We start from the raw sequence: 13,203 nt of genomic DNA, 5'->3' as shown, positions 1-13,203 counted from the left end.
CTGCAGTAGTCACATCAAGGATGTCATGTTCTGGACATTTTACAACTCATTTTATCATTTTCGTTTGGTTTTTATCATGTTATATTACTGGGAGAGATGGGATGTCAACATAATCACATTCAATCACATACTGTATAACTGTGATCAGGTGAAATTATCACGTCTCGGGTGGTAGTAGCCTGGTGGGTAACACACTCGCCTATGAGCCAGAAGACACAGGTTCAAATCCCACTTACTACCATCGTGTCCCTGAGCAAGACACTTAACGCTGAGTGTCTCCAGGGGGGGGACTGTCCCTGTAACTACTGATTGTAAGTCTCTCTAGATAAGGGCGTCTGATAAATGTCGTAAATGTAAATGTAAATGCAATACTGAGATTATCATAGGCACGGGGTTGAAAATATTTCTCCTGACCATCGTTCCCTGTATATTTCTAAGACTACTTTATTTACTCCATATATTATAACAACCTTATAAAGCTACTAAAAAACCTCAAATCTTCTCTGTTCATTACATGTGACAGGTGTTTGGCACAAAGTGTGCAAGTGCTCTCATACCCACGAGTCCTAGCGTCTCGCACGTACGTTGTGAGCTTAAAAATGTCCTTCTTGCGCTCATAAGTTACGGAGCCGTCACAATGTTTGTTCATCCTCGGCCCTGCACTTTCTCCCCCTTTCCGCTGACAGCCAGCAACGGTCCATAAACATGCCAGCAGGAGTGATTTGGGCGCGGGGGCAGGAGGGCCGGCCGGCCGGCCATCCCGCCGCAACGCGTTCAAGCTGGGGAGCTTCGTGCCTCGGGAGGAGCAATTACGGCGGTAAATTAGCGCCGTTTACAAGTTGCATTAAACTCGCAGCACTGACTTCCGCGGAGCGCCTGCATTAAAGGAGCCGTTCCGGAGGGAGAGAGTGAGAGAAGCATCTCGCACGACCTCAACAGCCATAACTTATGAGGCAGGCAGAAGGGGAAAAAAAAAAGGACGAATGATTTGTGCCGTAATGGCGTATAAGTAGTTTTCCAAACAGCCACTAAGTAGTGGGAGGAAAAGATCAACAATGGGTCTCGTAATGTGAAAGATCTTTTAAACAATAGTCTTGATAGAGAGAGAGAGAGAAAAAATAAAATAAAAAAACGAGTAAAATATCACAGCATTCGCAAGAAAGGCGCCCTTCGCCGTAATAAAGTGGCTAATCTGGTCGTCCCCTGTTTCCACATCCAGGTCTCATCATCCGGGCCACAGAGTAGCCTATTCACCACATGGTGGCCATTGTCGCGGAGCCCGCCAAATATTTGCTCTTCCCAGCTTTCCATGGGAAGAATGAGAAGACCCCCCCCCCCCCCCTTTGTACAGCGAGGGTCAGAGATTTGCTTCCTCCTGGCATCGAAGCTCCGGGTCTTAGCATCTTCAATCATCAATTGCTCCATTCAGAGTAAAAGTAGTTTTGTCCTTCACTCGGCGAATAAGGGGTGGGGAGTGTTTGCATGGACCACCAGCGGAACCTGCATGACAAAAGGGGGCGAGCACTTCAAAAACAGCGGCGTGAATGCAACAGACGCTTCCCCGCGCCGAAAGCGGCCAGAGGTAACATTCCGCAGACCAAGGAACACCGCCGCGTCGCCACAAAACCACCAACCAACGCAGAAGCGCCCACGATGCGAGATCTGCAGGTCACCTACCACAAGGTCACGTGGATCGCGTTCGGGCTGCGTGATTATTGGCGGGTTGAAAGATTTCAAACGGAATTTTACGTTACAGCGATGTGTACAGTAAATAACGGCTGCAGCTAAAGACTGAACTAAGTTTTTTTTTTTTTTTTTACCCAGTGGACAGTTTTTTTGTAATTTTGTTCTAGTGTATATTCTATAAAAAGTGATTGAGTGTTTTTTGTGAACTGATTCAGAATAATGATCATAAGAGTATATATTTATTACCCCCCCCCATAATATAATAATCGACTAATCCTACTTGAACCCAGCCAACATCATACACACGCATTATGTCACTAACATAACACGCTACAGGGAACAAAAAAATCTCTCGGTGGCTGCAGACAAGTCAAGGCCGAACAAACAGGCCGCAGAGCTTCGGCAGAAACAGTGATTCGGCGTCACTGTCTATGATTTGCTTCTCCTATCACTCTTATGCTGATGACACCCAGCTCTATCTGTCATTCCCACCAGAAGATGCTACTATAGCAACAAAAATTTTCGGCCTGCCTCTCAGACATATCGTCATGGATGTCTGAGCGACACCTCCAACTCAACCTATCCAAAACCGAGATTCTGATCTTTCCGGGTAACAATTCCCCTCAGCAAAACCTTTCAATTCAAATTGGCTCGCTACTGTTAACACCCACGGCATCTGCAAAAAGCCTTGGAGTTTGGATAGATGACAAACTGAGTTTGTACCATCATGTTGCTGCGATCTCCAGATCCTGCAGGTTCACTCTCTACAACATTCGCAAGATTCGGCCTTTTCTCTCACAACAGGCTACGCAGCTCCTCGTCCAGGCAATGGTCATCTCCAAACTCGACTATTGTAACTCTCTCCTGGCTGGAGCCTCTGCAGTCACCATAAAACCACTCCAGATGATCCAAAATATGGCAGCTCGTCTCATCTTCAATCAGCCAAAATACACCCATGTTACACCTCTTCTTACCTCCCTCCACTGGCTCCCGGTAGCAGCTCGCATTGAGTTCAAATCCTTGATGCTGCCTACAGGGCTGTAAATGGAACTGCGCCCTCCTACATCAACACACTACTACCTAGATACACCCCTGCACAGAAGCTACAATACTACCTCCTACATCAACACAATACTACCTAGCTACACCCCTGCACAGAAGCTACAATACTACCTCCTACATCAACACAATACTACCTAGCTACACGCCAGCACAGAAGCTACAATACTACCTCCTACATCAACACACTACTACCTAGCTACACTCCTGCACAGAAGCTACAATACTACCTCCTACATCAACACAATACTACCTAGCTACACCCCTGCACAGAAGCTACAATACTACCTCCTACATCAACACAATACTACCTAGCTACACGCCAGCACAGAAGCTACAATACTACCTCCTACATCAACACACTACTACCTAGCTACACTCCTGCACAGAAGCTACAATACTACCTCCTACATCAACACAATACTACCTAGCTACACCCCTGCACAGAAGCTACAATACTACCTCCTACATCAACACACTACTACCTAGCTACACCCCTGCACAGAAGCTACAATACTACCTCCTACATCAACACACTACTACCTAGCTACACTCCTGCACAGAAGCTACAATACTACCTCCTACATCAACACAATACTACCTAGCTACACCCCTGCACGCCCTCTCAGATCAGCAAACGAAAGGAGACTAAAAATTCCTTCTTCACGGGGTCTCCGATTCCAATCATGTCTGTTCTCCGTTGTTGTCCCTGGCTGGTGGAACAACCTGCCCTCCTCCACACGACTAGCCACTTTTAAGAAGCAGGTGAAAACCCTCTTGTTCAAAAAATATTACAGACAAATCTAACACTTACACACGCACATGCGTATACATTGCACAAACAATACAAAAATGTATAAATACATTATAATTTTTCCTCGTCTAGCACCTAACAATCTCCGAGCATGCTCTTCACTGACAAGTCTGAGCCTTATCAGGGCTCTTAGTTTGTAAACTCAATATTCTATAGAAATCGAACGAGAATTGCTGGTGTCTTCCTCTTGTAAGTTGCTTTAGATAAAAGCGTCTGCTAAATAAAGTAAAGTAAAGTAAAGTAAAGTAAAGTAAAGATTTGTCCCTTGTGTTGCCAGATCAGAAATAAATAAATAACTATATAAAAAAAAAACTGGATCGGCCTGGGAGCCAGAGACACAATAACAGGTGGCGTTGGAGGGGGTTTGGTTAACAGAATCAAGACGCGCTGCTTAAACATTTCGGGTCCCTCATTATGGCAATAAGAGCGGGTACATTATCCGAGGCCCCGGGTGATCGCGCCATTTACAACGGCGAATGATCAAAGCGCAGCCTTGCCGAGGGAGGCCGGCCCGCCAGAGAGTTGCACTTTATAACCATTTGCGTAAGACGAGACAGTCAACACAGCTGTTTGGTTCCCCCGCGGCCATATTTTGACTCTGGGGAGGCTGCGCCGCTCCCCCCGCCCCTCCCAACGACTCTGTCTACGACTCCATCATCCACAGCTTCGCCCCCCCTCGGTCTCCCCAGCTCGTCACTGTGGGGGCCTAATTGCGGCAGAACTGCTGAGGTCGGCAGGGAGGGGCAGCCACAGGTTCTCGGCCTGAGCGGGCGACCTCCGACGTACGAAGTCGGGCCAGTTACGAGAGAAAGGGCAGAACCTCCTGGCGTCCAGAGCCGGGTTCGAATCAGACATGGTAAACCGGTGGCACCAGTTTCACGCTTGAAAAGTACATTTGTTACGTTTCTGTGTCAAGCGCTGCAAGCAACGGACCCTCAATTCAACAATTCAGCACATGACATCACCCTTTTCAGCCTCTCTCCCACAGTTTGAAGTATTTTAGCGAGCTTTACTTTTCAGAATGACTTGATTCTTTACAAAAATATGCAATTGGCAACCCCAAAAAAAGGGGGGCACGTTACAAACAAAAACATTTAAATAAATATCAAGCAGAATTTAGGCACCCATAAAACCTATTGCAGAATAGATTGGGTGCTTAGAAATGTCTGTGCTTTGTGACTCGCTAAAACACGAGGTGGTGACCTTCCACACGTCATTTTCCATTTCTGCACATCGGACTGGAACGTCAGCTTCATGTCCAGGTACAAATTACTGTGTAAGTAATACAACAAACACTGCGAAAAGTGCCACTTTAGCATCATGCTAAATAGACTGAATCGAGTCGGGACACCAGCGGTGGTTCCTGGGCCAACTAAAAACACACACGCTAATGCTAGTGCCGGCTAGTAGCCATTGCTGGTACCTTCTAAAGCAAACAGGGCTCATTTCTACACAGCATAGACAGTTGGTTGTATATACATTACATTTACATCATTTATCAGACGCCCTTATCCAGAGCAACTTACAATCAGTACAGGGACAGTGCCCCCCCGGAGACACTCAGGGTTAAGTGTCTTGCTCAGGGACACTATGGTATTAAGTGGGGTTTGAACCTGGGCCTTCTGGTTCACAGGCAAGTGTGTTACCCACTAGGCTACTACCACCCTATATTCTCTATTTTCTGTGACTGTAAACTGTAGTTTACAGTCCCATTCCGGCCTCAGGGTGACAACATCAGTGGCCACCCTATCATTCTAGTCCAAAAATCAACTTTTTTTCAGTCTAAAAAGATCAATTTGAGTCTTAGCTCGTCATGACTTTGTCATTGCGTCGGTCTAACATATGGATCATGCGCTATTTTGAAAAGGAAAAAATGTCACCGGTGGGTTTTTACTCCGGTTCATACCGGAGTGTGTACACTCTATTGTGTGAGGCGTGCTACTACTTTTATAAGCGAGCTATTCCGCAAAACATATTTGACCTTTTCCACCACTACCTGCATTCCAAACATTGTAGAATTGCACGCTATAGGTGCTTAACCAGTGCCTGAAGAAATAATGGACAGCAAATGTTTTATATCTCACGGTAATTCAGTGGGTCTCAGAAGTGCATGTCTCAAATATGATACGCACAGCATTAAAGGGTTAAATAGCCCCGCGTTTTTTTTTGTGAGACATGCACGGCACCCCAAAATGATCCTGGCCACCCCACTTAAAATGTCCTGGCTCATCATGTCCACGGAAGTGACCCACACCCTTTACTTATATGAAGACGACGATCAGTTCTCCATCTGCCTGCATTTCACACAGTTGTCCCTGGTTTAAAAAAATAAAAAAAAAGGGATGTGCACCATCTGTAACACTGGTTCCTGTTACAGGTGAACATTTCATGGGCCAGCAGGAAGGTGCGCAGCTGCAGGCTTCCTGGCGAAGACATAAACGCGGTCGCGTGTGACTGACCCGTCCGTAACAAAGCTCAAATAAAACGGCGTCTTGTTTTCACAAAGCTTGCCAGAACGGGTTTTTGGAGAAGGGGGGACGATAAAAGGGAATGGAGGTATCCGACTCAGGTATCCGAACGAGGGGGCGTCGGAACTGGAATTATTACAGCAATCGATCAAAGACTGCCAGTCTGAATGCTGGTACAGCGCACCTTCAGGTCAATTTAGCAGAGGAAATGAAACCTTCTGTTTTTTAAATGAGCAGATGAGCAACTGTTTATATATATATATATATATATATAAAAATCTGATGTACAGCACAGAGCACAGAAACTGACCTATAGCTTAGCTCCTCCCCTCAATTGTGTATGTTCAGGAGGCCTGTCAAATATTATCTTAAAAAAAAATGATCTATTCAGGTACTCGTACATCATGTCTCCCAGAATCTCTCACAATGTCACAACAAAGCAGTAGATGTCTGAGGGTGTCTCACTTTCAATCACTCTGGACTCTTTGCACAAAATCTCTGCTCTTTTTTTTATCTTTATACATTGACTCTCACTCATTTGCACACCTTCACCCTACCTGTTACACATATTTTATGTTAAAGTAATAAAATTATAATATTTGGTTATGCTTGCAATATTTGCATATTGGATTTAATTGTATACTTGCAACATTTGCAATACTGAGGTCTGAGGCAGTCGCTAAAGCATTTCACTGCATATCATACCGTGCATGACTGTGTATGTGACAAATTTGAATTTTGAATTTTTTTAATTTTTGGCCAGGTCGAGGGGCCTGCGCTGTGCCAGGCTACATGCATGCAGTAAACAGCTTCGTTTTTCGCCCGCCTAGCATAACATACAGACGTAATTATGACGAATGGCCTACCTGCCGGGCGGAATCTCCCTGGCCCAGCGTGTGAAGCCGCTCACGCGCTCGGATCGGAAATGTCTTCAGCGCACAAGGCCCGCAGGAGGAAGAGCACATGAGTGCGAGTCCCGGACCAAGCGCCCCAAACAGCCCCCTCTGCTAAAGTCATCACGGGTGATATACTGTAGTCTGGTCCTTGAACTTGGCAGCTACGCATGTTTACGAGTCTCCAAGTGAGGTGCTGATATAGCAGCCCCGTCCAATGCGAACAAGTGACACCTTAAACCACAACAGGAAGGAAATGCGCAGCTTTACGAGGCACCGGAAAAAAAAATAGGGATTAATACAATTTCATTCTGGCCAACATACACAGCTATGGAGGACCTATTCACATTTTGTGGAAGGAGTGTGTGTGTGTGTGTGTGTGTGTGTGTGTGTGTGTGTGTGTGTGTGTGTGTGTGTATGTGTGTGTGAGAGACACTTCCTGCAGCTTCCTACTGCCACCTTGACCCAACCAGATTGACATAGGCTGCCGGAACCTGACCTGCTCTCTCATCATTAATAAGGTCATGAGGGGTCGGCGCGAAGATTACAGATGCTGACTTGGCACCGGAGGCCGTGGACAAAAGGCAGGAGGGGTGGAAACGAAAAGTGCTGGAGACAGTGGACATGTGGAAGGCATCAGGGGTGTGGTACAGTGACTGGGCGGATTCAACGAATGGTAACTGGCAGGAAAGACGGCTCCTGTGCCGTTTGAAGTATAGAAAAATGTTATTTGGCATTAAATACATGAACAGAAATGGAAAAAAGAAAATCAAGATGAGTGCCAGCATCAAAATATTTTTTGCAGGGCTGGCAAAACAAATGTGTTAAGTCACTCTGAGCATTTTAAAATAATGAATGCTTTAATGTAGTCGTGTCACAGGTATGCTTCATGCCAATGCTTGAGGGTGGGACTGTCTGTCGTACGTGAGCACAGGAGAAGCAACCAATCATTGTCTTTCGCTAAGTTACTGCATTTTTGTATTCATCATTTTATTTCCACTCTATTGCTTCAAGAGGGCGTCATATGGACTCTGGCCAGTCTTCATAACTCCACTTGTCACGCTCAACAGAAGGGATATTTTCAAATGGACCAGTAGCATCATAATGGACACGTAATGTACACCACGACACTAGACCACACTTTGGACTCCTCCACATCTACAACTGTTGGACGTTTTCCTCTTATTGGACAAACCATTACCAGCCCTGCACTGACACCACTTGCAGGCTCACTCTACCCTCTCTATATCAGTCCTTCCCAACGTCTCTTCCTTTCTTTTTTTTCTCTGTCCAAGAGTTTTTTGTGTGGAGTTTCTCCTTGTGTGCAGAAGGGTCAAGTGTGGGGCCTGTCAAAGCCCATTGAGACATACTGTATGTGATTTTGGGCTATATAAGAAATAAATGTTGTTGATGTTGTTCACTGCGTGCACAAAAATGTGATGCTGCGAAATAAAAACGATTGCACAACCCTAGCGCGAACCTTAGAAAAAATAGCACAAGCCCCAGAACAATCTATCTTCACCAAACTGGAAAAGTGAAGCTGAAAGGATAACTGCTGCAATTTTCCTCAGGTGCGAGATGAAGACGTGCTCGTTTGGCATGGAGACGTCGGTTCCACGTCCCCCGCTCCCTGTGAGGTGCAGGGACTCCACAGCCCTGTCAAGGTTGCTCAACAGCTCCAGCCGCGGCCATTCGCCCTCCCCCTCGGCCTCGCAGTCCGAGCCAAGGTATGTACGTATGTAACCATTTACCACAGGAAGCATGTGGTCCGTATTAGAGCACGGGAAAGGAACATCATTAGCATTTGACAAGAGGATAAATCAGGCTTTACGGCACCAGCCCTATATTTTAATGCATGGAGAAAAAAAAAAAAAATTTGATGTCTTCTAATTACATGAAGCTAATAAAAATCGGCACGAGCCGAAGAATAAGGTGAAAAGGCGACGGAATTTAATTCATGCGCGTTACTAGAGAGCTTGGGGAGACGAGAGGGATTTCCTGTTCTGATTTTGTCGCGATCTGACTTCTCCACTGCCGCCAAACGGCACCTCGATCACCGCTCGCCGCTGGACGTCGCAGGCGCAGCTCGGCCCAGGCCAATTACTGCAATCAAGTCTGGCCGGGGTCAGTCAGCGCACATTTCCAAAAGACTCAAATCCACGCCAGTGAGTCCAGGCAACAACAACAAAAAAAACCCCACAGGAATGCCTTGTATTTCTTATCATGATGACTTAAAAAAAAAAAAAAAAAAAGGCTCATGTTTTTTTTTTTTTTATTAAAACACAAATCATTAGGTTTTATAAGATGCCTCCGCAACCTAAAATCCCATGATGTGACCATGGCTGTGACCCACGTTTAAAATAGAATATCAGATTGCCAATATCCACAAAAATCGAGAACAAAAAGTGCTGAAATGTTTGTCTGCTGTAAATTTGTTTTCATTTGCTTGCCAAAGTCAAAGCTCCAAATTTCTAACGTTCGTGTGGTGGGTGTGTTAATCGTATTATTTTCCTGCTGAGGACACGACGTGACCCTCTACTGGGAATTTCAAACTAAACAGATTTATTAATAATAATAATACATTTTACTTATAAAACACACATTTTCACCTGAGAATCCCAAAGTGCTACATCATAAAAAAAAGCAAAAGAAACCGATTTAACCATAATTCAGTTGGGCTGCATTCAAAATGAACATTTTTCTGCACTGTTTTTTAAACGTCGATCCCATTTTAGTCCCAACTCATTTTGCCAACAGATTACAGATCAAGATCATTTTGTTCGCGAGACGTTCCTACTGATGATTGCTGACTTGCGAGGGCAGCAGAGCAGAGCAGGTTGACCGGGGCCCGTTGAAGAAAAGCAGCAGGACGATGACGTCGGCGCCGTACTTCGCTCTGAGGTAGGATTCTCTGGAGGCATGGGCAGCCTCACACTCCTCTCTGAACAGATCGCGTTTCTCTCCTGGTCCGAGCATTTGAGCCGTTTTTGGACGACGGCCACGGACTTCCTGCTATTCGTGGCCAAAATAAAGTGACCTTTGGGTCGCGTTTACTCCAGGACATGTTTGTATAACTCACCCATGTTACAAATTTGGCCTTCAATCATAATGTGTCAACAGCTTTGTCTTTAATCTGAAAGGTGACACTTTCCGCTAAGCCCAAGATATCAAAGCAGAGCTGGAAGGCTTTAAAAGCTGCGACTAAAGGAGAGCAGCTTCTACAAAAACCCCTACTTTACTATTCCCGGCGTGCCAGAAAAGTGGTGATTTACTTGATTCCTCATTGAAGCTAATAGCAGCGCAGCATTACTCATAACTAAGAGGCCTGAAGCTGCATGGGAGGGGGGCGGGATGCGCCAAGCGGGACTTTAAGTGGAACGTTGGCCGCCTGCTTTCGCTGTGCCACACAAGCCTAATTCATAAAAGCGGCGGTTCATGAATTAAAACCCGTCTGCATGAGTATTAATTAACCAACTCATTTCAGATGGAAAAAAAGGGGGCGCTTCCAGTGCCGTATGTGGAACCGGGTAGGACGAGAACATTAAACGGGTCACTTCCAGAGTTTTACACGGTTGCATTAATGCAAAAAAGTATTATTTCACAAAGTCCCAACTGGTTTTAGGGTCTCAGAGCAAGCATCCGTTTGAAAAACCCTTTCAGACCCAGCCACTGCGCCCCCGAAATTGAGCCTGTACCATTTACCCCGCAGTTTGGAGCTAATAGGAGACGTGTAATTGGACACGCACATCGAATACACAAAACAGCCGGGCTTCGGTTTGAACCGTTGCTGAAACCTAATTACGAAAGCTTACAGCCGAGCTTTCCGGGTAAACGGCAGAACAAGGGGGACGGGGCTCACGCCAAACTTTTTATCACAACACAAAGGCAAACGGTTCCACAGCTGCCTTCCTTCGGCATCAATTTAACAAAAAAATTAAAAAAAAAAAAAGGTCCAAAACATACACACAGAAAGACCAAGTCAACAAATCCACCCCTGTTCCGATACACTCCATAAATCCCTTTCACAGAGCCCATTAGCTACAGTAGCACGACTAAACGCCACTTAAAACAAGCCACAAGGAGGAAGCGATGATGCGCTGGCCTTTCAGAAATGCAAATTTATGACTTGCTGCTCAAACAAACGCAGTTTCTGTTTTTGAATGGGGAACAAATGTAATAAAAAATAAAAAAAACACCACACAGCATTTTAGCACTGCACAGTGTTTGGGGACGGTTCTTTGCTCAGTGGCACCTTGGCGGATCAGCAACCTTCTGATTACGGGGCGGTAGTAGCCTAGTGGGTAACACACTCGCCTATGAACCAGAAGACCCGGGTTCGAATCCCACTTACTACCATTGTGTCCCTGAGCAAGACACTTAACCCTGAGTGTCTCCAGGGGGGGACTGTCCCTGTAACTACTGATTGTAAGTCGCTCTGGATAAGGGCGTCTGATAAATGCTGTAAATGGGGCCGCTTCCTTAACTAGGCCACCACTGCAAATTAAAAATATACTGCTTATCTTGTCAGCATTCCATATTCAGAATTCCATGTTTTCCGTCATAAACATATCTATTCAAAGCTATGTAATTATGGAGCGGGTGGGGGAAAAATATTCTGCAGTATAACAAATCACATTTAAATCAACAAAGTGCTTTTTTGTAAAAATTACACATCCTCAACATAAAAAAAAAAACGTATAAAATAAATAAACCTGGAATAAATAAATAAAAAAATTAAAAAAATTAAATTGTGGTGCCCGCTTGCATAATGAACTGGAACCATGATAATAATGATAATAAATCACGTTTTGAATCAGCAGGTTTGTTTGCATGACCAAGAGTTTGCTGGCTCGCGCTAGTTTGCTTCTTTTCTGTTTCTGATATGAGTTATTGACTGTAAGTGGTCGTCATGTATGTTCTTACAAAAGAGTTGCTCTTCCGATTCATACAAAATACAAAACTTAGCATTAAGAGTCGAATTCCTTAATTTTCTGAGGACATCTGTGTTCCAGTAGTGGGCTACAGCAACCAGAAACACAAATTACACTCAATTCCGCGTTTTATAGCGGATTCCGTTTTATTTGTTGGATTCCTGGATTCCGTCCATGTTTTCCACTTTGCGGAAGTCATAGGGTCCTGCCCAGGGAATATTGTAAGTGGTTGACACAACTGGATGATAATCTTAACAAATGGTATCACATATTTTTCAAATGGTATCGTTCAGGTTTATTATATTGTCTGCAGCCACAGTGTATACATCATCGTGTTAGACTAATCTAAAGCCATAAATAAGTAGAATATGTCATCAAAATTGCTCTATAAAATACTTATTAAGATGCTGGTGATGACAGTGCCTGGGATGGGAGCTGCAAGGAACATAGTAGTCCTAGGAGCTCCATAAACTATGTCGGTTATGGCATGAATATGGAATTATAACCAGTATCAAACAACAGAAGAGTGTAGAGGAGGGAGAGTGCAGCAACACAACATACCACATTGACCATTCAAGAAAGATGAACACACACACAGTTGATTTACACAAGTCGTAATTAGGCAGCGAGGTGACAGGAAGGGCCTGGTGTCCCGGCGAAGACAGCCATTTCACCAACTTCCTTTGCCGCGAACTTTCCCTGCCCTTGAGCTCGCAGGCGGCTCCATGTCAGGGCTCACGTCCGCCCAGGCGGAGAGAAAGTGAGGTAAGTGTGCAGCGCCTCTGCCAAGTGTGTGTCAGTCTGTGTGGGGAGGAGAAAGCGACGCGAACAGCGCGACTCCCGATTAACTCTTACTTCCCTGCAACCACAATTACGGAACAAACATGCCCAAACGCCGCAGAAGGGCCTCTTTGTGGGTTGCCAGTTTTAGGCAATTTTAATCATTACAATAAATAGAAGAACGTTCTATTCTACCATCTACACTGACAACATGGTTGGATTAAGGGCAAGAATTTAATTTAAAAAATTATTTAAATGTCATTTGGTAGGAAATGAGCCCATGTTTGTCTTCGTCAAAAGCCCAAAGTTTAATTGGTCTAAATAAACATACAAAATTTTGTCTTGACCAGCGTGGGCATCAGCATAAAGCCCAGTCAAACGTACATGAACAAGCTATTCTGTGGTTTCGTGGGTATTTGGTGGCAGCCAATCGAAAATGGGTAGTACTCAAGTGCCCGTTTCCTTGGCATTGTAGTTGGCAGGGCGGCCAGAGCAAACCTTGGCAGCCAGGCCTCTTGTGGTGGGAACGTACTTTAAAAAGACTGGAGGAAAAAGTCCCGTTTCTGACAGGC

General features: G+C 45.0%; 1 protein-coding gene across 3 annotated transcripts in view; it reads right to left on the bottom strand.

Annotated features, from left to right (window-relative positions):
* Positions 1 to 13,203, bottom strand: part of disp1 (dispatched homolog 1 (Drosophila)) — a 41,919-nt gene that overhangs the window by 19,959 nt on the left and 8,757 nt on the right. The window contains exon 1 of one of the 3 annotated variants that reach the window (XM_029002939.1): positions 6,894 to 7,029. The exons of the other annotated variants lie outside the window; for them this stretch is intronic. The gene's annotated coding sequence lies outside the window, so the exon portion shown is untranslated. Of the gene's footprint in view, positions 1 to 6,893; positions 7,030 to 13,203 lie in introns of those variants that run through there. 3 annotated transcript variants of the gene reach the window in all.

This window comes from Denticeps clupeoides, chromosome 14 (assembly GCF_900700375.1).
Source record: "Denticeps clupeoides chromosome 14, fDenClu1.1, whole genome shotgun sequence".
NCBI classification, from domain to species: Eukaryota; Metazoa; Chordata; class Actinopteri; order Clupeiformes; family Denticipitidae; genus Denticeps; species Denticeps clupeoides.
The sequence above is the reverse complement of the archived record's forward strand: the minus strand, read 5'-3'. Positions and strand labels throughout refer to the sequence as shown.